Below are 27,366 nucleotides of genomic sequence, written 5' to 3'. Positions count from 1 at the left end.
TTCTTCTGCTAGGTTTGCCCCATGGTCCCAGTAGCCCCAGCACTATGCTCCCTCAGCTTCACTTACCTCAGTCCAGCCAGCATGGAGAGTGCCTGCTGCACTTTCCAGCCATCCCTCCACAGGGGTGAACCAGCTTTTGCTGTTAACTTCAGGCACCAAAAATTGCAAAGGCTTAACAAAGAAATAAGTAAAAGGAATTCTGTGCTTTAAAAAGTACAGAAGTCTTGCTTTTTAGTTGTTAGCTCCTTTTGCTAAGAGGAGTTTCACTTACTCATTAGTCAAATCCCTTCTGAAAATCCATTTATTGTGAAGCTGACAAATACTAATCTGCATACATCATGTCATTTCCTTTCCAGTTTACAGGGAATGTGATTTACATCTAGCTCTGAGATCTCCTACTGTGTGGGTGTCTTCTCTGACAGGCTTTTTTTGCACTCTTTATTTGGTAAATTCAGGGAGGCAGAGCACTCTCTTCTCCCTCCTAAAGTGCCAGCCATATTGTCAGCAGGGAACTATAAAACCCTTTCTTGTTTTAATGTTTCAGTGGTATTCCACAACCTGCCCCCAGATATTTTGTTCACTGACATTTGAACACTCTGCATTTTCTTGCTCAATTCTTTGGCTAATGCTTCAAAAGAAGATACTCAAGACTGTGCAGCAGTTTAGCATCCTGCGCTTGGTGATAATACTGTTGATATGTCACATGTCACTTGGTCTGAACAGCAGAAAGCAGTATCCTTCAAAAGCAGCTACTTGCCTCTAACACGGCTACATCTATGGCTTTGTGCCATGGAAAAATAATGTACAGCAAAAATATTTTTTATTATTGGCAGGGGCATAAACAAGAGAGAGCTTCAGAGAACAGAGAGGCACTTTGGGCTACTAACTGAAAATTTGTGTTCAGCAGCATCATGAGAATCAGCAAAGGATGGCAGTTAAAATGGTGACCATAGTATGGGAAGGTGGAGAGAGTCCCTTTGTCCCTCTTGAGTTTGTGTGATACCAGAGCAGGATGTGTTTTGTTATGCCAGACAGGCAGGATGGGAAGGTTTCTGCCTCATGGAGGGAATAGTTTCTCCATGGAGTAAATCTAGATCTGAGATTATTCTCTACAGGCAAGATTTTAGTAAACATTTTGAAAAGCATTTGAAGGTGTCAGGAGCCTAGTGGCAGATGTTACTTAGTCTTTGCAGTCATTCTTGTGCCGTTTCTGTCTGCAGCCCCACGTAAAAGCTGACACTGCTAAAAGCATCTTTAAGCGTGTGCAGCAGTGGTCTGAGCTGCAAGGGCAGCACAAGGCAGTGGCTGTGGTGGCACACACAGGGACTCTGAGAGGCATTTGGCTTGGGTAGATTTGGCTTGCCAGTGGGAAATTCAATCTGTTTTTGGAGAAGACAGACGTTGAGTGGGCTGGAGCCATATCAAATTGGAGACAATGTCTTGTGTGGTTTATAATTCTCAGTCACTGTTATATTTGCTAACAGGAGGAACAGTAGGTGGTAAATGGAAAAGGCTTTTACAGCTATGCCTGATGGTGTAAAATAGTCAGGTTTATAAGACCCAACCCAAACAGCTCTTTACCTGTACTCAGCTGGTGAAATGCAAATACACATTAGAAAAACATACAGCAGCTCTAACCTGCTCTGCCCCTCAAACGTTCCAATGCTTCCCCTCACGAATAGCACCATGCTCTGACAGGATCAAAATCACAGACAATTGGAATAAAATGAAGCATTTTTAAGAGTGTTCAAGTGTGTGAGAATTACTGCCCTCCCACATGGTCTGTGCCATGAGCTACAGAGATGTGCTTCCTGCAGCCCTAGTGTTGATGAGTCTGGGTAATACAGCAGTGGTCTAAAACATTTAAGATGAACTGGCAAAAGGGAGTTTCCATTGTGTAGATGCCTTTGTGCCACTCCTGATTGATGCAGTCGGAAGCTTGAGTGGCGCTGGGTGTTGCTAACCTCCTCTGGCAGAACACACCAGACACCGAGGGAGGGTCTGGCTTCAGGAGGGAGACTGGGTTTGTCTCACTGTGGGAGTTAACAATGAGATTCCTAGAGCTGTTGGCAAAGTGAGCTACTGGAGCTGAGAGGGTGCCCTGCCTTGTCCAGGAAAGGCGATGTTTTAAAAGGGGTAAGGTTTTTCACACATGAATTAGGCTATTCTCAGTTTTAATGTAATTTTAAATGAAATGTCAGGTTTTCTAGTTTCTTCTCAAGCTATCTCAATCAATTATATTACCCTTCCTGGGAGGGAACTATATTTCAACAACAGTCATGCATGCAAAGTACAGAAAAGTAAAAGGCTAAATTACCGGAACAGCTTCGTGAAATAGCATGTGTGCCAAACTATTTTTATGCCTTTCTATTTTCTACATTTCCCTTCCGTGTGAGAAAGATGTTTGTAGTGGCTCTCTCTCTCTCTCTCGGAGCCATGCTCTATTTCGGCTAGCTTGAAGAGAGAAACCACTTCAAAAGGAATCTTCCTTGCAGGATAAAAGCTATCCAGAGGCAAACCCTGGTTCTTTAGAGAGAACAGGCGTCCATCAATGGCAAAAGGAAACAGTCTGCTCTTTGCCCGGGGGGGATCAGGCCTTTATTTTGGGGTCCTGACCCTCCAGAATCCAGAGCCCTCCAGAATCCAGAGCCCAGTCCGGTCCCCATCCCAGTGCAAGAGAGAGCTCCCCCGCCTCCTCCCAGGGCTTTTAGGCAGGGGAAGAGCGCAGAGGCAGGGACAAGCCACTGCCCAATCAGGGACAAGGTGGGAGTGGAACAGAGTTGGGTTACATTCCAGTGTGGGAGGATGGGCAGGGTGGAGCAGGGACAAACCACGTGATACATTCTCCAAGGGAACAGAAGAAACATTACAAAACCCAATATAAAAAAGTACAATATAAACCAAATTAACACACTACAACAGATGTTTATGTGTTAATTACATGCATCTTTTTTTGTGTGTGAAAAATGTCACTTATGAACCACTCTGAGCCCTTCCTTGCCCCATAACTCAACTTCTAGTCTTGAAAATGGGCAAACCGTGGTTCTTTTAGTCCATGCCCGGTTTGGGTTGAATTTATGGAAAGACATGGAGCTTCCAGTTGAACATGTTCTTTTATCTTTTTGGAAATATTTTTGCCTATCTCTAATGTTAGAATAATAATGATTTGGACAAAACCACTATTCTGCAGGAGAGGGGTATTAGGATTCAGAGAGGGATCTGCCCCTGTGGAAGGGCCCAGATCACATGGAAGGGCCCATTATTCTCACATGCTTTGGTTACCAGTGTCTGTAGGTGATTCTGCACTGAAGTTACCATCAAGTTATCCACCTGTCAGTAATATCCTTGTGTATTTTTCACTGCAGTTAGAGGACAAAGAATAGACAGATGGATGTTTAGTGATTAATTTCTCACATTCTTTAAAGTCTGCTATGTCAAAACTCAAAAAATACAGGTAATGTAAGTAATTTGTCACATAGAACATTTTTGCTTCGCTTTTAGGCATCTCACTGCTGGACCTTAATCAAACAATCATATAAAAATATGTTAAAAATACAATTAAATAAAAAGGTCATTGTCTCACATCCTTAACAAGTAAGACTCATTGAAATTTCTGTTTCTTTAATGGAAATCCATCATCAGTAGATCTGTAATCGTTTAATAGCTCAAATTCAATCAACCCTGAAAGCCTCATTTTCTATAAGTTTCTGCTATAAGGGAGCTGCAATTTCACATTTAAATAAGCATTTTATTTTATGGGTAATGACTTTAAAATTACAGGAGAGCCATAACAGGATCAAAGAGCATAAAGCACAAGGAATACTCTGATACACTGTAAGTTGTAGCACATCAGGAGAAGCTTAACCTCGTAGCTTTTGGAGATGCTTTCTATATTTTTTCATGTGATGCCAATCAATACTGCCTGGTCCTTTTACCCAAAAGCCTGAGACACCCTATGAAATCTGACCCCTGTAGTTTAGATATTTTTTTTATTGTTATGAAGGCTACTGAGTGAATGGATGTAGGCTTGCTACAACTGTGGCCTGGCATCTATAAGGTCAAAATAAGAAGTTTTGTAAGACATACTCATTGCTTAGGAAGTATGATGTGCTGCAAATGAGAAAAGGAGGCTCTCAGCCCACCCAGGTGTCCAAGAAGCAGTGCTTGTCTCAGGCCATGCTGGTCTCAGGCCACTCTGTCAGGATATCCCATGTTTTAAGAAACACAGCTTCACACAGAGTTAATGGTCCCATGCAGTCACAGGGATGAGAGTCAAGTCCTGGGAATAATCCAAACCATGAGTTTTGTTTTCACTGCCTAGGCTGGGCCTCATGTTCTCCCTACCACCAGGGTGAGATATCTCCAGTCTGATGTTTTAGGGATAAGGCCTCTGTTGGGCCTTGTGCTTCAGCTGCACTAGACTAGGAATCAGAGAGAACCCCCCCATGCCAGCTCTGGGAGCACCTTCCCTGCTTCTTCCTTACCAGCAAGACCACTGTTGTGTCCTCCTGCAGGAACATGCCCATGTATCACAAACTGGTAATCAGCTCCTGTTATAGGTGCATCTTGCCTTCCTTTCCTAAAAGCCTGGCATTTGGTAAAAGTGACTCTGTGGTAGGGCCTCCTGGCTGGAGACCAGGGACACATGTTTGGGAAGGTGAGCTGGGCTTCTGAACCAGCCAATTTGCTGTCAGCCACAGGCAGAACAATTAGAATTGCCTCGCTGTTACAGGGCACCTTCATGGCTTTCCTTTGGGATTCAGCATATTTCTGTGCCTGACGATAAATGCTGTTGAAGCAATAATTCCACTTGCTCAAACTCTTGTCAAAATCCTGACATTAAAATTTAAAATTATAATTAAGATGAAATAAAGAAATCGCATGATGCCTCTCATAGCCTCATTATTTCATGCTGATTAATGTTGCTGCAAACATCTCATTGAAGGTGCTGAGCTGAGAGGACCCAAGGTTAGGTCACAGCCTCTGTCTCTCCCTCCCCTGGAGACTTCTGCCTTTTTCAGTGTAAGAAATTACATTTGATATTTTGGAAAAAATGTGTTTAAATTTTGAACTTGTTTTACATTCTTCTCCAAACAAACCACCCACCCTCTACTTCGGTGGCCTGGCTTGGCCAGGGAGGTATCAGAGATGCATCAACATGGGGGAAATGGTGTAAGATGTAAAAATCTGCACATTTGTGTTCTTGATGGCCAGTTCATTGTCCCCGTAAATGGTTACAACTTCATAGCACAGCACAAGCGGGAATTGCTCTTGAATTTTTATCAGCTGATTAAGAGATGAAAACAAATTGTGGCTACTGAGGTTTACTGTGTAAACCTGAGGAACATGAAATGGGAGGTTAATGGGGTCTTGACTTTGGCTTATTCAGCCTCTGCTGAGTGTTATAAATCCAGAGCTTATGGAAAGGAATTGTTTGCTAATAGATAGACTTAAAATAATGCATCCATAGGAAAAGAATGAAGAGTATGAAGAGTGCTGTCTAGTGTTATCCATGTCTGAAGCTACACTGGACATTTTTTGTTCTTAGAGGAAAGCTAAAGTTTAGCCTGGATTTTACAGCACTTTGCTGTCTGTTAATGGCATATTATGATACACTTCATTTTTTTAAATTGCTGACTTGAATTTAGATTTGTTTACTGAGAAACTAAAATGAAGTGAGGATAGTCATTTTAAAAACACTATAGCAGATGTGGTCAAAGCAGTTGGACAGTGGGAACAGATTTTGTGGCATTTAAATGAAAAAAAGATTTTTCTTCTTTTCATGAAATTTTTGCTGCCTACAAAATGTCCCATTAAAATCCTTCATTTTTATAAAAGTAAGTGAAGTTGCTTTTATGTGTATTTCTCTACTGGGTTTATTTTGCCTCAAGACATCAACATCACATTAGCAGTATCATGATATTATTTTAACTCCAGGGCACTTGCTGTTAATGTATAACTTGTCTCATTACACGACACGTAGAAAAAGCTTCTGCTTTAAGATAAATCACAAAGAATTCTCACATATCAACATCTGAGGATCCAGAGGATGTTAATATAAAGATTGGAAAATTACTGTCAATTTGCAGATTCTGAGAAAATCTGTAAATTAGTAAATAATCTTGTTAGGACAGATCTTTAAAAAAAAAAAAAAAAATCATCATTATTGCTGCTCTTTGAACTGCAGACCTGGCCAATACTGGTCATCAACACAAGAAGAGATAGCACCAGCCAGACACTGAACCTGGGTTCATTATGAGCCTCTGAGCCCTTGTGTAGTTCAGTGTTGATACTGTGGTATCTTGCTGAGGCAGTCAAATCTTGCAAATAACATTCACTTAAACTGATTTGCAAATTTGAAATTACTCTTGAAGTCTTGATGGTTTTTGTGGAAGTGAAGCCATTCTTTATGGATTCTTCTCCTCCACAAATTAGGCTGCAGCTCAAGAAGGTACTTCATTAGTGTCTCAATCACACATTTTTCAAGTGGGGTGTTTTTAGTGCAAATGTCATGGATTCAAAGAGTTGTGTTTGGTTAAGTTAGAGCAAAACTGTTGAGTGAGATTGCTGAAAATATACAATCTTAAAAACAGGCAGGCCCTGCTGGAAGGCTCTGTGCTTTCCATGTGCGAGAGGTGTTTGCCTTCTGTGTCCTTTCAGTCCTGGCACTGGAACTGGATTCTGTCAGGTTCCCAGGCACTACCCAGAATCAAGTTGGTAGCTCCCACAGAGAACTTGTGCCATGAGCACCAGCAGTTTCCATTTTCAGAGGTGTGAGGTATTCCAGCATGTCCTTTAAGACAGTGATTTCCTAAAGGGGTGTTCTGTGTGTGTATGTGTGCAGAGCTATAAAGCTAGACACATATGACCTTCATTGCCTCCTAGCCATGTTTTGCAGCCCTGGTACTATCCTGGTAAAGTTCCCCAAACTGAGAACCCTTGCTCTCCCCTGATGAGCAGTCATGGAATCTGTTCTCAGGATGGTTTTGATTGCCAGGAAAACAACCAATTTGATTCTCCCTTATGCTTCAGCTACCTGTTAAAATCACCTTGGACAGATAACATCACAGTTTGAAAAGATGTGTTAAAACTTTTTTATTTCCTACCAAAAAAAAAAAAAAAAAAATAAAAAAAAAAAAAAATCAAACCATCGAATATCTTCTTGATTTAGATTTGAAACACTCATCAGAAAACCCTCAGAGCTGGTTTGATGCTACAGGCAGATTTGCACCACTCTTTTGTTTGGTTCTGGTTTTGCACACAGCATCAGAATTAAATCCAAGCAGCTGTGTCCTGCAAGCTGGCAGCACACCAGGGCATCCACAGACAGTCTTGGACACTATGCTACATGGTGCTGACATTAATAGCCTTCATCCATTATATTACTAAGGCATTACAGCATTTGACAAGATGTGAGTTATAGGTACTTTTACCAAACAAATCCACATCTCTCTTGGTTCTGGCACTGTATTAAGAGATAATGCTTGAGATGAGCTACTGCATACCAAGGCTTGGAAACAGAGCGCAATGTTTAGTGGTGGCTGATTGTGTTACTGTTAAATGTAGCTACTGTTCACATCAGGGCTGAAGAAGAGTAAATAACATGTTCCCTTCAAGAGCAGGCTGCTGTGGCTGCAACTCTTGGCAGTAAGGTGGGAATGTAGAAGTACCATGATATAATTTCAAGAGAGATTTTTTGTATTTATGTGGTGAACAAAAATTTAATGTTGCCGTGTTGCATGGGGAAAATCTCAGATTTTGCCAATTACTTCTAACCTTTTGGTTGACCTGCCATCTAAAGTTCGGTGTAAAGGGGCAGACACCAATGGGAATCTAACATCAGCCCTGGAACTTCAATGACCCTCTCTACTGTAGCAAGTTTAACAAAGTGAATCCAGAATGTTGGAGCTGAGATAGCTACTTTACCCTGATGGTCTTTTTGTCCATACCTTGGAGAGCTCCTCTAAAAAGGAAAGCTGCTTTGCAGCAGAGTGTAGTAGTAAGTGTTTGAAACATTTTGAAAATATACACATACTCACTTTGAAAATTCAGATCAAAATTACAAATGTGAAATACATTCCATGTTGAAGTGCTTTTTATCAGACAATAATTTAACAACATTCTCAGCTCAAAAATTTTAAATCAGTAACATGGCAGGGAATATTGTCTTGGGACTGAAAACCATTTTGGTGATTGTTAACACAGTGATGATTTTCTGTCTAAAGTCAAAGTGATCAATAACTCCAGTTAGAAAGAAAACCTTTTAGAAGAAAGGGAACTCAAGACAGAGGAACTTATTGGACTGTTTAAGTAACAATATTTTTTAGATCCAATAAACAAGCTATTCCCAGTCCAGTAAGCAATATTCTTCAATTACAGGTCAGGTACAGCAGAAATTAATTAAGCTCAGTATGTGTGTAGCTTGTAAAACCATTCACAGCATTAGAGAATTATTTTAGCAACACTTCTCATTCCAACCTGGCTCTTCACAGGGCAGTTCACAAAGGAGGATCACAGACTCACTGTCACTACATGGAATGCTTTGGAAAACCCTAGGTAGAATTCATTCTGTGTGGTTGGATAGAACCATAAAGTCATTTAGGTTGTAAAAGAACTTTAAGATCATCAAGTCCAGCCATTCTGCCAGCACTGCCAAGGCCATCAGTGAACCCAGTCCCCAAGTGCCACATTCACGCCTCTTTTAAATCCCTCCGGGGACTGTAACTCCACCCCTGCCCTGGTCAGCTGGTTCCAGGCTCTGGTCAGCAGGCCTTTTAGTAGAGAAGTTCTTCCCATATCCAATCTAAGCCTTCTCTGGTGCAACTTGAGGCCATTTCCTCTTGTCCAGTTACTTGTTACTTGGGTCAGGAGACTGAGTGAGTCCAGGTAGACAACATCCTCAGCTGTTCCCTCACTCACTGAGTGGGTCCCCATGTCATCGGAGGAGATAAGGTTGCTCTAGCACAACCTGCCTTTCATAATGTCATGCTGACAGGTGTTTCCCTTCTGCATCAGTTGTAATGGGAGGGTTTTATCCATCTCAGCAGATCAATGTCTGTGTGAAATACAGCCATAAATGAGTACCACCTCCACCTGACTAAAGACATTGTGAAATCTGGTAGGTCAACAAACGGTTAGAGCAATGATGTCATAGTCAGGGTTAGTGCTCAGACCATGGGACTCACTCTGCCAGGCTTGGTTTGCTCGGGGCTGATGGGGTCTATCTGACAAAAAAGGAAATAAGTATCTTTGGTCTAGGACTTGCCAGATGAGTGAAGAGACTTTAAACTAGGTTTAAACTGGGTTTGAGAAGATTTCTATGTGTGCTTCTGCACACTTGCCTGCTAAAAGTAGGGAGCACTAGCCCTGAATTTCATGGACTGCCACTCTGTGGGTAGTCTCTCTCTAGGAGCCCCGGCTCCATTTTTGCGTCAGCTGGTTTGAGAGACAAACCACAGTTGAAAGGATTTTTCCTCAGGGCCCCAAATAACCCAGGAGCAGCTGTGAACCTTTTCCTTTAGAGAGAGATCAGGTTCCCATTGATGGCAAAGAAAGGTCTGCACTTGATCCGGGGGGAAATCAGGGCTTTATTCAGTCTTTCTTCTGTGGCCCTGCCCCCACCTGGGTCAGAAGCCCCATCCCTGTCCCTGAGCCAAGACAGTTTTCCACGTGCTTTTCTGGCTTATATCCAGGGGAAGGGGCTAAAGGTGGGGACAAGTCACTGCCCAATCAGGGATAAGGTGGGAGTGGAACAGAGTTGGATTGCATTCCAGGAAGGGAACAATGTGGGAGAATGGGCAGGGAAAAGGGGCAGGGACAAACCTTGGGATGATACATTTTCCAAGGGAACAGGGGAGTACAGAAGAAATCATTACAAAACCCAATATAAAAATGAAGTACAATATAAAGCCAAATAATAGACAGCAACATCTCATCCTTTCTTACCAAATAGAGAAGAAGGAAGGCTGAGTCCGTGGGAGATGCTCAGAGTTCGGATCTTGAGTAACTTTAAAGCTGAAAAATAAAAAATGACATCTAGTGCAAACAAATTGTTCAGAAAAATACTGTTAAGGGAAGATGATAATTAGAAGGAGAGGGTCCGGCGCTTTCTCCTTCTCCAGGCAGCGCTGGCCACTTGTGGGGCCTCTGCAGCTGGCTTTGCACTTTTAGGGATGAAAGGTTTCACCCACTCGGCTGGCACCCACTTGAGACCTGAGGGAGTGGACACATTTTCATGAAGCACGTGCTCCAACATTGCTTTTGTGATTTGGCCCGAGTTTACCTCAATTGGGATGTGAATGCACTCAAAATCACATCCTGCCAACTCCCTGATCCGGGTCCTGGCTTTCTGGATCAATTCTGCTACCAGTTCCTGTGGCCTGGTCATTCTTTTGGACCGGTGGTGTCTGAGGAAAACCCACTCTACGATTAAGAGGGGATCCCTACAGTCTTTGTCCTTTTTTGATTTTTCCACTTTTTCCCACTGAAAAATCATTCCGTGAAGGTGTGGCAGTTTGCCTAAAATGATGAATTTGAATGGCAAGTCTGATTTGCACCTGTTGGCCTGTCTGGTGGCCATACAGTCCTGTACCTTTTCTAGGGCTGCTCTTGCCTCTTGGGTGAGGGTCCTAGGAGAATTTAGCTCCTCTCCCCCTTCAAACAGATTGAAGAGGGGGTCTAGGTCCTCGGTGGTCAGACCTAGCCAAGGTTTTACTCAATTTAAGGACTCACACAGCTGCTGGACATCTGCTAAGGTCCTGATGTTATTTTTGACAGCCAATTTTTGCGGCACAATGGTTCGCTTACCAATCTCCAGACCCAGGTACTTCCAAGGTGGCATCCTTTGAATATTTTCCTCTTGAAGTGCAAACCCGGCAGCAACCAAAGAATCGATTGTCAGGTCAAGCACGTGGGACAGTAAGTCATCATTGGGGGCACACACGAGCACATCATCCATGTAGTGCAGGATGATGGCTTCTCCTGCAGCTGCACACACTGGGGACAACAGAGAAGAGAGATACCACTGATGAATAAGCAGCGAGTTCCTTGCCCTCTGGGGAAGGTATTTCCAGTGGTATCTTTTCCTTGGGGCTTCTCGGTTGATGGTTGGGACCGAGAAGGCAAAACATGGGGCATCGTCAGGGTGCAGAGGAATCTGGAAAAAACAATCTTTGATATCAATAATTGCCAAATTCCAATTTTGGGGGAGCATCGCCGGGGACGGCATCCCTGGCTGGAGAGAACCCATGTCCTCAATGACATTATTAATTTGACAGAGATCGTGGAGGAGCCGCCACTTGCCTTTGTTTGCCTTTTTGATAACAAAGACTGGCGAATTCCACAGAGACATGGTTTTCACAATGTGGCCTTTAAGCTAACTGTTCATCTACTAGCTCCTGAAGCGCCTTCAATTTTTCTTTACTGAGTGGCCACTGCTATACCCAGACTGGCCAATCAGTTTTCCAGTTGAGTTTCTGGGTAGGGCGCTCTTCAGTGGCCGCACCCTGAAAAACCGGGGGGGCCTCTGGAATGCCAATCGTGACCCCCCACTGGGCCATCAGGTCTCTCCCCAACAAGGGCTCTGAGTAATCCAGAACAAATGGACGCAGTGTAGCTAATTGTCTGTTTGACCCCTTAATTTGCACGACACTCTTTGATTATTTTGCCAATTTCATTCCCCCTACACCTTGCATGTGCCCTGCCACATTTTGCAGTTCCCAATGTGATGGCCATATCCTTTCTGATATGATCGTTACATCTGCCCCTGTGTCCAAAACTCCCTTGATGTTTATGACTTCCTCACTGTGACGGACCTCACACCCTATTATGAGTTTGTCCCTCCCAATAACTCGTGTGGGGCAAACCTCAGGGTGTTTGTTCCTCGTGATGTCTTTCTCAGGGAACGGATCAGGTGCTGGAATTGCCTGAACTATTATCTGCCCCTTAGGCAGAAACAAAGGTGGGCGAACACAGCGCAACCAAAGAACTAGTTATTTGGGGTTTGATGAGATGAGACCCGGAAGGATCTTGATCTCTCTCCGTGTGTATTTGGTGTCCCCATGGATGACATACTTACTGCCAACATGTTGCCAGGAGCCTGGCACCTGCAGATCCAATGAACCTAAATGCCAGTCTGTGTCACTTAGGTGCAAGGACTCTGTCAGCTGCAGGAGACATTCAGTGGTTAGACTGGGTCTGCTCACGTCATAATCTGAAAGGGTTACATCTGGTGACGCCTGCTGAAACGTAGAACTGTTTAAGGCAGGATTAGTTAGGTTAGCATTTGCATTTTCCAGTTTTTTCTCCCCCCTCCTCAGACTTGCCCCATTTATGTCAGCACATTGGGCAAGACGGCGCTCATCCTTTAGTTTTTTGAAAAATTCCGTTTGGGCCCTTGAGACCCCCCAACCCATTGTCCCAAAAGTCCAAAACTTGTCTCTTTAAAGGGCATTGAGATGCCCAATGTCCAGCCTGATCGCGCAGGAGATACATTGTTCTTCTCTTGGGCGGCTGTCATGGCACAGGCACAGGAGGCACAGCGTCTGCAGCAGCGGCTCTTTGTGGTGGCTTGAATGCATCTCTGGAACTGTGGCTTTGGTGAGCTGTCATGAAGGGAACCTTCCTGGCACACACCTGGAGCACGTCATCTAAGGTTGGAGCCAGTTCCATGGGCAGGCTGAGGATGGCTGCCTTGCACTGTTTGTTTGCATTGGCCAAAGCCATTTCCTCAAGGACCTCTTCCTGAGCTCCTCCTTTCTTAACCTGTCATTCGATAGCTCTGGTTAATTGCTCCACAAATTTTATAAAAGGTTCTGATGGGAGCTGCTTTATTTTACTGTATGGTTGGAAAGGCCCATTGGGCTGGATTGAAAAGAATGCTTTGGAAGCAGGTTCTTTAATGCTCTCCAAAACAGCTAAAGTAATTTCCTGAGCCTGCTTGAGTGCTGAGACCCATTCACCATCACCACATAGATGTTCTAATCAAATTGGCAAGTTGTTATTATCAACAGTCGTTTCAGGATTTTGCCACAGCTCTGGAAGTAAATCTTTCAACTTTTTTTTCCAAGCTGCTTCCCTGAGTCTAAATTCTGTGGATGATATGAGGGAAGAGAAAACTGCCAGAGGTCATAGGGAACTATAATATTTCCTGCTAAATTTGCTTTTAAAAGTTAATACTTTCGCAACCAAATTCTATATGAGCTTTGCATAAATCCCGAATCGCTTGTTGGAGGAAGGAGTCCCAGTCACCATGGACAACACCCCCCCTTTTTGACTGTCAATATGCGACAGGATGGCGGAAAACCTGGGATCAGTTCCTGCTTCTGGGTTCCTGGCTCCCCTCCCCCCACCTCCAGAGCATGGGAACTGGGATTGTGGGCAGGGAAACCGTGGGAACCAGAGGCAGGGAGGGGCTGGAGGACTGAGTCACAAGCAGCAGAGTCGGAGGGCGGAGGTTTAAGGGTAGGGGGCAGAGTCGGAGGAGAGGGCGGTACCAGGGGTGGCACTGACGGGAAGGAGGGGTCTGGGAAAAGGAAGGGGTTGCTCACGTTACGAAAGGGATTGTGGGAAGAAAGGGGTAGAGACAAAGAAAGAGGCTTCACATGGCTTGGGAACACATGGCACCGCCCATCTTGGGGAACAAAGGAGAAAAATGCTGCATGGTCCCTGCCATCTTGTGACCCCCCCACAACACCAAAACTAATTTGGGGATCACTAAACTGGGCATTTGGGGCACCTGAACTGTCTGCAAAAGCAAACCGAACACGAGATTTACAAACTGGGGAAGAAAGGAGATTTGGGGTAGGTTTAGGAGTTTCTCAAACAATCTGGCCAGGATTACTCGAGCAGGGGGAATCAGGAATTTGGGGAAAGCCAGGGGAACTGCAGATTCCCTGCCCTGTCTGGTGGGCTGCTTTCTTCTGAATACCCGAGCCTGGGGAAGGGATTTTGGGGTTGGGAGAAGCAGAAACTGGGAGAACTGGGGAAAATTCACTAGGAACTGTTTGTTTTTTCACTTCATTTTGCTTCTGCAATGCAAGCCGAACTTGCAAACTCCAGAGAGCAAAAATCTGCAGTTTCTGGGTCCTTTGGAGTGCCTGATTCAGCCAATTTATTTGCAACAGCTCCCCCAAATTCTGGGAAGCTTATTTTTTCTAAGGACACATGGGGAAAGTGAAAAAAACAACCAGCAAATAAATTTTTTCAACCTTTTCTTTGAACAATGGGTCCCACCATCATCCAAGGCACCTACAACTTGGCAAAAGATCTTTTTCTGGGATACAGACAGCCTAGCACCCATTTTTTGGCTCAGATTTTAAGTTTCTATGCCCCCCTTTACTCCAACTGGGAAACCGAAAAAAAAACCCAAACCCACTGGAGAGAAAAACAACCCAGGAGGGAAACTGCTACCTCTTCCATGCAGGGGCTGCGCAGCATAAACCAATTTGCTTTTAAAAGCAACCCTGAAGGTTTGTCCTGAAGGCGAGAACCTCCCCCCAAAGGAAAAACCTTTCCCCGAGATTTGAAGCCTCTGAAAGATTTTTTACTTACCAAACTCCAGTGTGGTGACGAAAAAACTTCCCGGTCACTCCCCTTTGCCTGAAACTGACCCTTTTGGGGCAAAACAGCTTCCAGTTTTGGTTCCAAGGGTCGGCTGGCCACGAACACATGGTCGCCTTCTTCTGGGATCAGCTTGCTGTTCAGGAGGCTTCTTCACAGCAGTCAGATGGGTTTTTTAAGTCCAAAGGAAAACCACAGCCTCTCTCTATGTGGTGTTTCAGGGACTCCACAGCAAACGTTAAGCCGGACAGGTCTGTCTCTGCATGGATGGGCACGTTTTTGGACTCACGTGCCTGCGTGAAGTTCCTCGGCAGCGTGCTCCATTGCTGGTTCTTCGAGCCTTCTCCTGGGAGCCACACCAGTGGCTTCAGGCACCACACTTTGGCGTCACTTGTGGCTAGTCTCTCTCTCTGAGCCCTGGCTCCATTTTTGCCTCAGCTAGTTTGAGAGACAAACCACAGTTGAAAGGATTTTTCCTCAGGGCCCCAAATAACCCAGGAGCAGCTGTGAACCTTTTCCTTTAGAGAGACATCAGGTTCCCATCGATGGCAAAGGAATGTCTGCACTTGTTCCACGGGGAAATCAGGGCTTTATTCAGTCTTTCTTCTGTGGCCCTGCCCCCACCTGGGTCAGGAGCCCCATCCCTGTCCCTGAGCCAAGACAGTTTTCCACGTGCTTTTCTGGCTTATATCCAGGGGAAGGGGCTAAAGGTGGGGACAAGCCACTACCCAATCAGGGACAAGGTGGGAGTGGAACAGAGTTAGATTGCATTCCCGGAAGGGAACAATGTGGGAGAATGGGCAGGGAAAAGGGGCAGGGACAAACCCTGGGATGATACATTTTCCAGAGGAACAGAGGAGTACAGAAGAAACCATTACAAAACCCAATATAAAAATGAAATACAATATAAAGCCAAATAATACACAGCAACACCACTGGGAATGATTGTCCTGCCTTTGCTTTAGCTAGGCATGTCTAATGCTTCAAAAACGGGTCATCTTGTTTTTTCCTTCTGATCTCACATGTTCTTTTCTCACCATGCAAATATTGATCTGGAATCAGCATAGGCCTAACCCCGCTCCCACAGATTTTGCAGAATAATTTAGGAGAAGTGCATGTAATGGTTGTTTGACTACCTCATTTTTAATGTGAAAAGACAGTTCTTCTTAATGAGTGTTATCAAATCACTGGCTTTGCATAAAATGCATTACCCATGTGGAAGGGTATTAATCTATGCCTAGTACCTGAAAGAGGATTTTAAGTTTAAAAGCTGTAACCAGATCTCTATATTTATCTCTTCCTGTTTCAGAGATATTCTGCTTGCAAATACCTATGCTACTATTTTATATAAATCCTATTTCAAGTATTTGCATTTCAAATTTGGTTGGACTTATGCAAAAGGCTCTGCATACCATAAGGCAGCTTGGTTTGGAGGCCTCCCACTGAAAAGTAGCAGTGTAGTTCAATGCATGTTCCACAAAATGTGCAAGAGATGATCACAGAGTGCTATTTTCCCACTGTGACTAATGCCCCATTCCAGCCCCCCCCAGCCATCCTTGCCAGTGCAAAACACTCTAATTCAAGCATAGGGCTATACCCACTGATAAGGATGCCAAGAACACTTAGCAGCCTGTGATTTAGTTCAGCAGATTAAGATAATGCATTCTATCCATAAAGAAAAATATGCTTTTAGTGTACTACTAATGTTTTTCTTTCTGAAAGGAAGGAATTTTTCTGCACAGGGTTCTCCCCTCCTCCAATGGAAACAGCTCTTTAGAGATGCTAATACCCAGCCCAGCCAGTCCTCAGGGTCAATGAACTCAGACAAAACCACTTCACTTCTTGCTCCCGTATGAGCCATGGATATACCTCAGTTTAGCTGAAGAGTGCTCACCCATTCTTGATCACATGCAATGATCTTTTCTGCAGCAGGACTGGTTTCTGTCTCTGATAGAGGAGGAGAGCTTCTAACATTGCTGGGAAGCAGGGGGTGTCTGGGATGCTTCTTAATATCATTACAACAGGGAGAATCTGCAGAGACCCTGCAAAAGGAAAGATGTTTACATGGAAGTTACTGTTCACTGTAACACCCTCCTTCTCTGGGGAAGCAAATGGATAGAGGTGTAGGTGAAACCCAAGGGAGCCCTAGGTACTTTATGGCCATAGTTTAGGGAAATGAGCACCCAAAGAACAGCTGTCAGAGGAACCTGTCTCCCGGTTGCAAGGCCTCGTGATATGGCTGGACATGCTGTGGGACACAAAAAGAGAGAAACAGGACACTTACTGCCAGCTGTCCTTCTAGCTCTGGAGAAGGAGGGAAGCCAGTCTCTGGTTTTTTCACCACCTGGAATAAGACAGGGCTATTGACTGAGGTTGTAGTGGCACCTTAGTTAGAGTATAAAACACTGTGATGCTGGCCTGATGATCTAGGGGAACAGTTGCATCAACTTGGATAGAAGCCATGAAGCCTGTTCTAGTGGTAGGTTTCTCCAATTTTTCCTCTTTGTGAGGATCTTTCATAGCTGAACAAGGAGAGGCTGTGTACGCTGGCGGAACAAAAGCCTGTTAAGGAAATTTCCAAGTCTGACTAATGAGACTCTCTAGCTGTCACACTTCCAATGCCAGAGGCTTTTACTGCTGGTACTGTGGCCCCTTCACATCAGCAGCTCCAGTGAGCCCATGGATGCCTTGCTCCTACACACCACTCACACGCAGTCAGACCAGGTTTCCCATGGCAGAGTCTCAGATGCCTGATTCCACAGTCATTTATTCCTGGTACAGTCCTGTGGCTGTGGCAAGCACTGTGACATTCTTATCCTCTCTCAGCAGTCCATTGCTTGTTGTTACTTTTTAGGGCAGAAATTCAATAATGCAAATAAAATGGAATGCTTATGACTATATTTTCATGTTTTGACATGTATTAATTTCATTTAAATGAAAGTTAGAAATGCTTTGACTTTAAGCCTAGCAAGGCTGTGGTGTCAAACAAGCCTTAAAGGATGCTCTTGGCTGGTGTCTCCCTGAGCCACAGGACAGCCAGCCTTGGCTGTTCCTGCTAGTGGTGCCCAGAGCTATTTGGGGCTAAACTCTGCCTTTTAGCTCTCTCCTGCCATTATCTAGGCTTGCATTGGCTGGGGACTAAGAAAAGAAATAAAACAACTAAATGAGAGAGTCTTTGGATGCCCTTCCTGCTGCTTCCTCAGCTCTGGCTTCCCTATGGCTCTCTGGCTTCTGCCTGTTGTGACTATGCCAAGCCCATCTCACACTTCTCTGCTGCCATCCACTGAGGCATGCTGGTGTGTGTGTGTTGAGGGTTGGGCTACAAGTACAAGTTTCGGTAGGAAGAAAGACAAGATTTTTCAAAGACTGCACGTACCCAGCAGCAAAATAACATAGGGTTGCCCAAATAGTCCCTTTGAAATTTTGAACGCTAATGTGTAAAGTCAGTAAAACACAAATTGGGTTCATTTATGCAGCAGAAAAGGAGAAGAATACCTCATAATCGAACCTAAACTCGTACATTGATCACCATTCCTTTCTTTCCTCACGCAATTCTCATTCCCTGCAGTTGAGGGCTGCCAGGGCACGGTGTGTGGGGCTCCTGTGTGTGCGACACGGTGACAGCAGGTGGCAGCAGGATCCCACCGGCTCCCGGCATTAACTCATCCCCAAGGTACGGGCTGGGAGCCCCAGCAGCCCGGGCAGGTGCAGGTGGAGCGGGGAGAGCTGCGGGGACTCCTGTGCTTCACAGCGCGCTGAGCTCGTCCTTGCCTCGGCACACCGGGAATGTGCGGTGTTCCCGCTGGATCTGCACTGACCAGCGGCGCTGGACACCCGCCAGCCTGCTGCTGTCACACCGTCGGAAACGGAGTACGCAGACAACGGCATTTCCGGGCGCAGCCTGACGACGGCTCCTTGCGCTTGTCACCTGACGAGGCACCAGTGCCACTGGGTGGGATAAGACCCTTTTAGGCTGAAGGAATATAGCACTGCCACAAACAACGGCACGGAATTGCTGCTTTTGTTAAGTCACCTGTAGAGTAGAGAGGGGAGACCCTGGTGTGGGACTGTCCCCTGAAGAGAGGAGAAGCTGTGTGTGGGACCATTTGTCACCTTCCCACCCTGGGAGTTGATGCAGAATCATTCCGTGCTGTAGAGTCTAACTCACCTCCGTGTATCAGGTAGCCAGTGGGGTTAGAAATCTGGGAAACCCAGATATTTCCTAGAGGTGGGATATTTCAGTTGGAATAACTGCCTACCACCCAGCATGGGACAGGCTCTTCTCATGATTATTATTAAACCACCATTAATAAATTTACTGTACTTTGGCAAATGGAAAAAAAAAAAAAAAAGTTTCACTCAAATGTTTTTCACCATCTCATTCCGTAAAGAAAACTGCTGAAATCTATCACATTGTAAAGCAGCCACAGCTAGGGTTGGAGGGTAAGACTCAATGAACAGACAAAACAGTACTTTCTAGTAAGAAAGACAACAGATACTATGTTTTGCCCTTTGGCAGCATAACCTTTTTGTAATTAAATTATCAGGTTAAAATAAAGCTCTTTTAATTATTTAAGGACTAGGAGAAAAGTACAGTTAAATAAATTATTCATCATGCTACAAATAGTTATTTTAATTCTAAATACTGTAACATTTTTCAGGGAGCCATTATTATTTTGCACTCCTCACCGAGAGAGTTTTATTAAGTTTGAAGTTGTAACCCCAGATTTGTATATTGTTTTCTTGCAGGTAAGTCTGAATCGGTCTGTTTGAACTGTGTGGTTTGGGAATGTAACTGAACAAAGTAAGCCTCCCAGCCTCTTAACAAGGTCAGAGTATTTTTCTTTTCTGAGCTCCAATACTGTAAATTAAAATGAAAATAGAATGGATAGTGTAATTGCAGATTGCTATGGTTGTGTGACACAATGGGATCTTTATCTCAGCCGCGAATTTCACGGAACAAATATGTGCACTGAGAACTATTATGCAGACTGCTGTTTCTTTGGGCCGTCTTTTAACTAGGAATGGGCGGACAATATGAAATATTCATGTTACTGGCATTTTAGAGGTAATACAACTTTTTATACTATTTTTTCATTGATCATTTAGATGGGTTCTCTAGTTATGACAATTTCGAGATATAAAATTTACAGCACCTTCACTTGAATAGGGCCAAGTTAGCAGGTCATACTCTGAAAAGCTTACTTTGTGGATCATTCAGAGCTGATCATCTTTTATTAATTACCTGGCAGCAGGACCTTGCTAGAAGTCAATAAAATGCTGTTACTGGACTGGTATGCCGTGCTTCCCACCTAAGCCATGCTCTGCGGCACTGCTGCTAGCATCGAGAGTGCTTCCCTTGCAAGATCCAACCACTGGAATGAGTGGACTCCATTCAGACAGTTAATTGTGTCAGAGTTGAAAATTATTTCCTTTGAAATTTTGTTCCTCTTTTTTCTTCTCTCATTATCTCCAGGAACAATTACATTCATGTCCTGTCAAATCCTAGTGTTGTCTCTATAAATCAAAATGTGGCTTCCTTAGAAACCCATACTATAAAGGATTGACTTGTTCTAATCTGTACATGTACCAGTAACAAAAATCTTTCTGTACACCCATGTTAGGGTATCTCTTCAGATCAGAGCTATTATAATGCAAATTGCTGGACAGATATTGAAGATCAATATACTCTTACTTTTTTCTCCAGAAAGATGACAATGGTGTCGCATTGTCCTCCACTCTAGCTAGCTCTGACACTGCCATCAGACAGGGAACACTCCTCTGGATCTTGGGAACATGAGGAGCGGCTAAGGGGGTTTTCCCCTTATCATGGGAGGGACCACGCCAACAGCGGAGGAAGGAGTCAGACTCAGTTGGAAGGCAAAGTCCAAGTGTTTATTCAGTCCCACCTGGGGACATCCAAACCTCAGGGGTGCTGCTCCAGCAGAGCCACCCAGGGCAATGAGCCCCGGGCTTAAATGCAGGGGAGGGACTAAGGGAGGGGACAAACCAACATCCAATGAGGGACAAGGCGGGAGTGGAACAGGGTTGGAGGGACATTCAAAGAAACCAATGAGAACATAAAGGGTGGAACTTCCTCAGCTCCTGCCCTATTACTCGATGTCCGTACCCGAACTCTCCAGAAGCCAGGAGGAACAATCCAATGACAGACAGGGCCCGTAGGAGGGGACTGGGAGGAATATGGGAGGATTGACAGGGAAGGGGGGCAGGGACAAACCTTGGAACATAACATTTCTTAGGAGAACAGGGGAGTACAGAACAAACCATTATAATGAAAATATATAACATAAAATACAATGTGAAAATAAATAACACAGAGCACAACACAACAAATAGTTTGGGTCATAATTACCTGTCTGTTTGGACATCCTAGATATAATATCCTCAATATACACTTACATCCACTTTGGAATGCCTTCTGCCTACCAGTTCTATAACTCAGCTTGCATCTTGCATTTGCTTCAGACTGTAACATTCACCTCAGAAATTTTACGCTTTAAGGTTGTTTCTTTGAAGCCTTTTGATTCCAAATATCCATTTTTGGTTTTTGGAATTAGTTTAGTTTCCAAAACCTGGCTGAGCAGATTCTTTTCCTCTGCAACAGTTAGCAGCCTCTGATAGATCTGTGTACCATTGACTCTGTCATGACAGGTGGTACTCCTGTTCCTTTTTAAGTGTGATGTACTCAGCTAATGCCTTAGGTACCTGGCTGTGTTCCCCCTCCACATTCCTTAGATTCCTCATCAGCCTTGGCTTGGAGAGTTTTGCACAAGGACCAGTTTCCACACTCCTTAAACAATTTATTCATTGCCTCCAACGGCAATAAGCATCATTTTGAACCAGGCACACTACACTGTAACAAATATGCTGTAGTGTAATGAGGTTGTGTGGTGTATTTTAAGGAACTCTGGAACTGCTAGTGACAGAGGAGTTGAGTGTGAAAATACCATCCATCGCATCTCATTGCCATGAAAAGCAGACTTGTATTTCAGCACTTCTGTTTGAAATGTATGAATGCCTCTCTCAAAGGTTTTTAGATGTAAGTATGAATACTGCCAAATAAAAATAATGCCTTTAAAATAAACATCTAATGTAGCCAAAGTTATAAGCAGCATTATGGAAAGAAGCTCCAGTTTAAAGAAATATACAAAAAATTACTTCCTGTAGATCCACTGAAGCTGAAATTGGTATTCAGTTCATATGGTCCTTCCACTGGGTGCAGAAAAGATGATGAGGATTTCGGAGAGAAGTTAAAAGGGAATTCTTTTGAAAATGCTGTCCATAAATAGCCAGCGCCTGCACCAGTATATCTCAGAACTCTGCACTATGGAAGATTTCATCAGGTTTTAGAATTTCATTTTTAATTAAATTCTTACTGCATCCTTTTGTATGATCCCATTAGAGAAGAATTATATTGTTCTGTGCAAATTTTATTCATGGAATAAATTGGCCCAAAATTAATCTTTATCAGCAATTGAGAAAATACTGAGAACTTTAAAGAAAATATTGAAAGAGCTGGAACTGACACATTTACCTTAACAGAGCTATATTTTAAAAGGATACACACACGAAGAATATAAGGCATAATGAAGCCTCCTACACACACCATGGAATAAAATGTTTATACTGTAATCATGCTAATAATAAAATGATGGATCAGTTAGTTTCTGCTGCAACAAAACTCAGCTGAGAGCCTGGTTACTGTCTAGGTAGGGCAAAGCAATGTAACAGCTGAAGACCAGATGCATATGGACTATCTTGGGAATCCCTATCCTGATTTAGCTGTTCAGTTGTGTACTTTCAAAAAGTCTCCCATGGCAGCTGGCACTGGTATGCAGTGTGCAGTGAAGGGCTGTGGAACAGAGGGAAGATCTGTAGCCCTGCTGTGCTACTGCCATCCCTGGTGGGTCCCTTTGAGTGCTGGGGGTTTTCTGCAGTGATCTTGTTTCCAGTTGTTGTTGAAGGTAATTCTAAGGCCATCAGGAATGGTTGGACTTGATCAGAGCAGGGCAATCTCAGGGGCTTTGTTGTCAGTTGCTGCCCTCGTCAGACTGCTGCTGTGGTACCAAATGGGTCATCTTCTCCTCTTTGGGCTTGGTCCAGGTTCCAAGGCTTAGAGAAAAAGATGAAAATCCAGGAGATTGGTGTAGGGGCAAAATGACAGGTAGAAATGAGAGGATCAGTTAATCTGTAAATGGACACTGTGGGGCCAAATCCTAGATGTGCCCTTAAGGGTAGCTGTAAAGGAAAATTTAACTAACAAATAGATACTGCTTGGTGCTTTTCCTGTTGCTCTCATGATTCCCACTTTCTGATGCACATGTGAGTTCACTTGGAAATCTCTCCTTGTTTGCTGGGAGCAAAGGGAGAAGTTGCTCACAAGTGAGGTGATGGCGCTGGCATGAACCATTTATCTGTGTCATTCCCAATGTTTTGACCAATACATTACCTGCCAGAGGCATCTTGATGCTTAGTTCTGCAGCAGTTCAAGCTTTATCCAGTGTCAGAGTATGCCAGGCACCCAGCTTTCCTCCTTGGACAGAGAGGAGGAATATGGGCAGCAGTGCCCCCACTACTCTGCATGTGCATGGTGAATTGGATAGTGGCAGGTAAGTATTCTCCTGTCAGAACACTCCTGTGTTTCTTTGTTGACAGGAGTGGTTTCCTACACAGTGGATTGCTCAGGTGTGAAAAAGAACGACTGAAAATTATATTGAGAGTTTGTTAGAAATAGGATCTATTGCTGTGAGAAGGTTACAAGCAGGAAACACACACCCTGCAGCTTTTTACTGGCGGCTTGCCAGACTAAATAAGTTTTGATTGGAGTTTGTTGGAGTAGGTTCTCTTTTGTCTCTCTCTCTCTCCCACTGTCTCTCCCCAATGACAGTTTCTGGTGGATTGGGCTGGTCAGAGAACAGCTGGGAAGTACTCTAGGTTTAAAAAGTTGCTCTTTTTTTTTTTTTTTTTTTTGTCTGTAAAAAGAGGAAACCTCATGTAGCCTCCAGGAATTAGGGTGCAGAGCAAGCAATAACTCAGTAACAGAAGTGTCATAAGGGGAAGGCAGAGTCTTCTGGAAGCCCCTTGTCTGCTTCCCAGGGGTGGGAGAAGCCCCTTGACTGGACCTGTGTGCAGAACAAGGGCATTTCTCTGCTCCAGTGGGATAAAGCAGTGTCTTGGTTTTGAAAGACAGTTGTTTGCCAGGGAAAGCTAGAGCCTCCCTTGGAATGGAGAATGTAAACCCACTTCCCTCCAATTATTATAATTTTGCAATTAGGGGCTTTCAGGCAAAGACATGGGAACAGGAGTAACTTTACTAGGAATATTTTTAAAAAGGAAAATACAAATGTAGTAGTACAAAAAAACAAGCAAGGAAGCAAACAAAGATCCTCGTAAAAACCCTGACAGAGTCAGGGATATGACCTGGCACCCTGGTGGTCAGGGTGTTGGAAACAGTCCAAAGAAGTCCTCCTGGAGTAGCAGATGTGATTCTGTGGAGTAGAGATGGTCCTGTAGAAAGTCCAGTGGTGATGAGATGGGTCCGGTCTTCCTCTGGGAATCCAGTGGAAACAAACCGGATGCCTTGTGTCCTTCAGTCCTAGTTTTTATCTATCTAGGAACAGCTGGCTCCTCCCCCACTGGATGGAGCATCTCCCAATGGGATGATGGAATGTGTCATGTCATTGGTGGGCCCTAATGGCCCCTTATCAGAAGATGTCCCCCTGGAGGATGGAGGGGTGGTGAAAGAGATAAGAAACACTGCCCCACCTGGATTTAATGGCTGGGCCGTTATCAGAAGGCATCGCCCGCCCCCCCCTCCCCCCCCCCCTCTCTGGAGTTAGAAGGATAAAACATCTCCCAAAAAACAGCTTTCAACAGATGAAATAGAATACATAATTTTAGGTTACATAATCCAAGACAAGCAGAATTTGGACCTTGCCTCTTGAATCCAAGCAGGGAGAGTCACAAAATTATAGAATGGTTTGGGTTGGAAGAAGAGTTTAAAGGGCTAATAATTCCAGACTCCCTGCTGTGGGCAGGGACACCTCCCACTATCTCAGGTCGCTCCAAGCCCCATCCAACCTGGCCTTGGACATTTTCAGGGGTCCAGGGACAGCCACAGCTGCTCTGGGCACCCTCTTCAAGGCCTCCCCACCCTCACAGGGAAGAATTTTTTCCTAATATCTAATCTAAACCTACTCTCAATTTGAAACTTTTCTCCCTTTGTCCTGTAACTCCAGGCTCTCATAAATAGTCTTGCCCTATCTTTTGTGTAAGTTCCCTTCAGGCACTGGAAGGCCACAACTGGGTCTCTGAAGCCTTCTCTTTTCCAGGTTGGACAATCGCAATTCTCTCAGCCTTTCTTCATAGGAAGGGTGCTTCCTCTGAGGAAGGGAGAATACCTCGGCATGTCAAAGAGCTTGGCTGCTCTGAAATGCAGCTTTCTTTAGAAAAGAAAAAAAAAAAAAAGAAAAGAAAAATCCATTTCTATGTAACATTTTTATCTTCTATAAAATCTTTAAACAAGAAAAAGAAATTATATATTTGTTAATTGATTATGTTGATAGATCAGCAGAGAGCAGCAGCAAACCAGAAAAGAGGTACAAGTGAACTGGACTGTAAGAAATCCAGGTTCCCAAACAGAAATAAAATTAATTTTCAATGCTTATTGGCATCACCCAGCTCATTTCAATTTTAGTAGGAGCAGAGATTTTAAACCTGACCAAAAATAAGATTAAGTTATTTCTTCTTTTTACCTTCTGTCCCAGTCCATTTCGATCAGGTAGTGGGTTTTTTTCTTTTGCTTTCTGTACTCAACCATTGTTTATTGCTCTGAATTATAATAACTTACATCTGGACTGTCCAAAGGTGGTTTGATTTCCATGGTAATTAGAAATGCTGTGTCCTTGATGCACTTTGTTGGCTTTCCTTGCCTGGGACAGCCATGGGAGCAGAGGCTGACCTGCACCAAGGGCAGATGTTTAACATCTGCACGAGTCCCTGGGGCTGTGTAGTGGAAAGGCTTTTTCTTTTTATAGACCACTCAGACTTAATCTCTGCTGCTTCTTATAATATTTCAGATATTACTAGGTTCCTGTAAATGTGTTTGCAGTGTGGGGAAACAAGCTGCTTGAACAAATAGCTAACCTTTTGTAACTGTATTCCAGTCAATAGCAAAAGACAGAAATAGGGCATCTTTTTAATGAAATAATTTTACTTTGAGTTTTCTGAAGTTCACTACCAGGCAGAGAAAGTATTTGGACTTTTTCCTCTGTATTGTATAAGTATAAGACCCCTCTAAAGCTGTATTTCAGTGTGAAAAATTTTACTAGGTATCAAACAGATCTGGTGGATTTTGGCTGTGACAGGGAGGAAATGCTAAACAAAGTGGTTACTGTATATTCTGTTGCCGTAGAGACTGAAACATCTGTATCCATGCAGGCAAGTGATGCAGACATGGTAAGATTTGACTCCTTACATTCCTGTGTTCATCTGGCTGTCAATAGAAATGTTTTATGGTGCGAATATTCTGGGCTTCTTTAGTATTGTATTTATCTGCTTCTGTGGCATGTCTTGGGCTTTTTAATTATAGTCGAACTCTGAAGTCAGGACTCTCCTTAAGAAAAGATGTTTTTACATAAATAATTTTTCAAGATGAACTTGGAGGGACTTGAAATGATTGTTGTACTGGTGATAATAGTTGGATTTGTGAAGGCACTTGAGCATATGGGTCTCCTAGAAGACAACTTTGAAGGTAGGATATTAAGAAATAGAACATATTTTATTCTGAAACCCAGTTGCTGCAGAGGTTTTTACTTTGATCTGTGCATGCATGTGCAGCATTTGAGTATCCGGGGAGCTGAAAGGTAGCTGAAATAACATTATATGCTTTCTTTAGGCAAATGAAATGTATTTAAATGTCTATATAGTATAGTAGCTTTCATTGCAACTCTGAAAATAAATGTTTAAACATTCTTTGTTTATGTTTAAGATTGTTTCAAGAACTTCTGTACAGATTTGTGTGCTTTAGTAAACTGCAGCCCACATCTCAAAGCTCTGAATGAAAGGTTTACATTTTAGTAAGTTTATCATTATATCCTCTCAATTTGTTCTAATTTCTAGAAAGGTTGTGCCTTATTTCTAGCTATTGGCTATTATTACAGAAACTCCAAAAACCCTATTGAACTTATTTAGATGAATGTTTCTGTTGTAATCAATTCTCTATTCTCTTGTACGTTTTAGGAAAACATTGCCGATTGAAATGTAAATATGCTTTGTAGAATATATTTTGAAGGAGCTGACTACTAAAGATACCTTAATTCTTGTTACCCCTCTGTTTTTATAAACTATGTAATTCGTGTAGAAACACGCAAATATTAAATGTAAGCAGAAGGGATTAATTTTAGACAGTAAGCTCTATAAATCAAAGCATATCTGTGCAGACACTCTCATTGTTTAATAGGGAGCGTAGATTTACAGTGTGCCTGAATATTCCTGAATATTGAACAGCTGCTTTTTTTAGAAACTTGATAGGAAGTTTTCATGCTAAGCAAGAAATACACAGATGTTAAAATAACCTTCAGCTACCACAGATAGAGAACAATTATTGCTTTCTGCTTCAGAGCTCCTGAAGAGCCTGGAAGAGGTGAGCTTCCTGGCCTCATATTAATTACCTGACTGTTGGTACAAGGTTTGAAGAATCTTGAAGATTAGCATCAAGTACTGTAAATGGAGGGAAAAAGTTATAAAATTTTTGGTTCATTGATTGTGTGCTTTATTTTAGTTTTC

At 43.4% G+C, this 27,366-nt stretch overlaps 1 protein-coding gene across 9 annotated transcripts in view; it reads left to right on the top strand.

Moving 5' to 3' along the window:
- LOC120759074 (Kv channel-interacting protein 1) overlaps positions 1-27,366 on the top strand; it is a 332,257-nt gene that overhangs the window by 191,704 nt on the left and 113,187 nt on the right. For 2 of the 9 annotated variants that reach the window (XM_058422428.1, XM_058422427.1), the window contains exon 2: positions 19,309-19,388. The exons of the other annotated variants lie outside the window; for them this stretch is intronic. The gene's annotated coding sequence lies outside the window, so the exon portion shown is untranslated. The remainder of the gene's footprint in view (positions 1-19,308; positions 19,389-27,366) is intronic. 9 annotated transcript variants of the gene reach the window in all.

Source organism: Hirundo rustica, chromosome 14, assembly GCF_015227805.2.
Source record: "Hirundo rustica isolate bHirRus1 chromosome 14, bHirRus1.pri.v3, whole genome shotgun sequence".
NCBI lineage: Eukaryota > Metazoa > Chordata > Aves > Passeriformes > Hirundinidae > Hirundo > Hirundo rustica.
The sequence above is the reverse complement of the archived record's forward strand: the minus strand, read 5'-3'. Positions and strand labels throughout refer to the sequence as shown.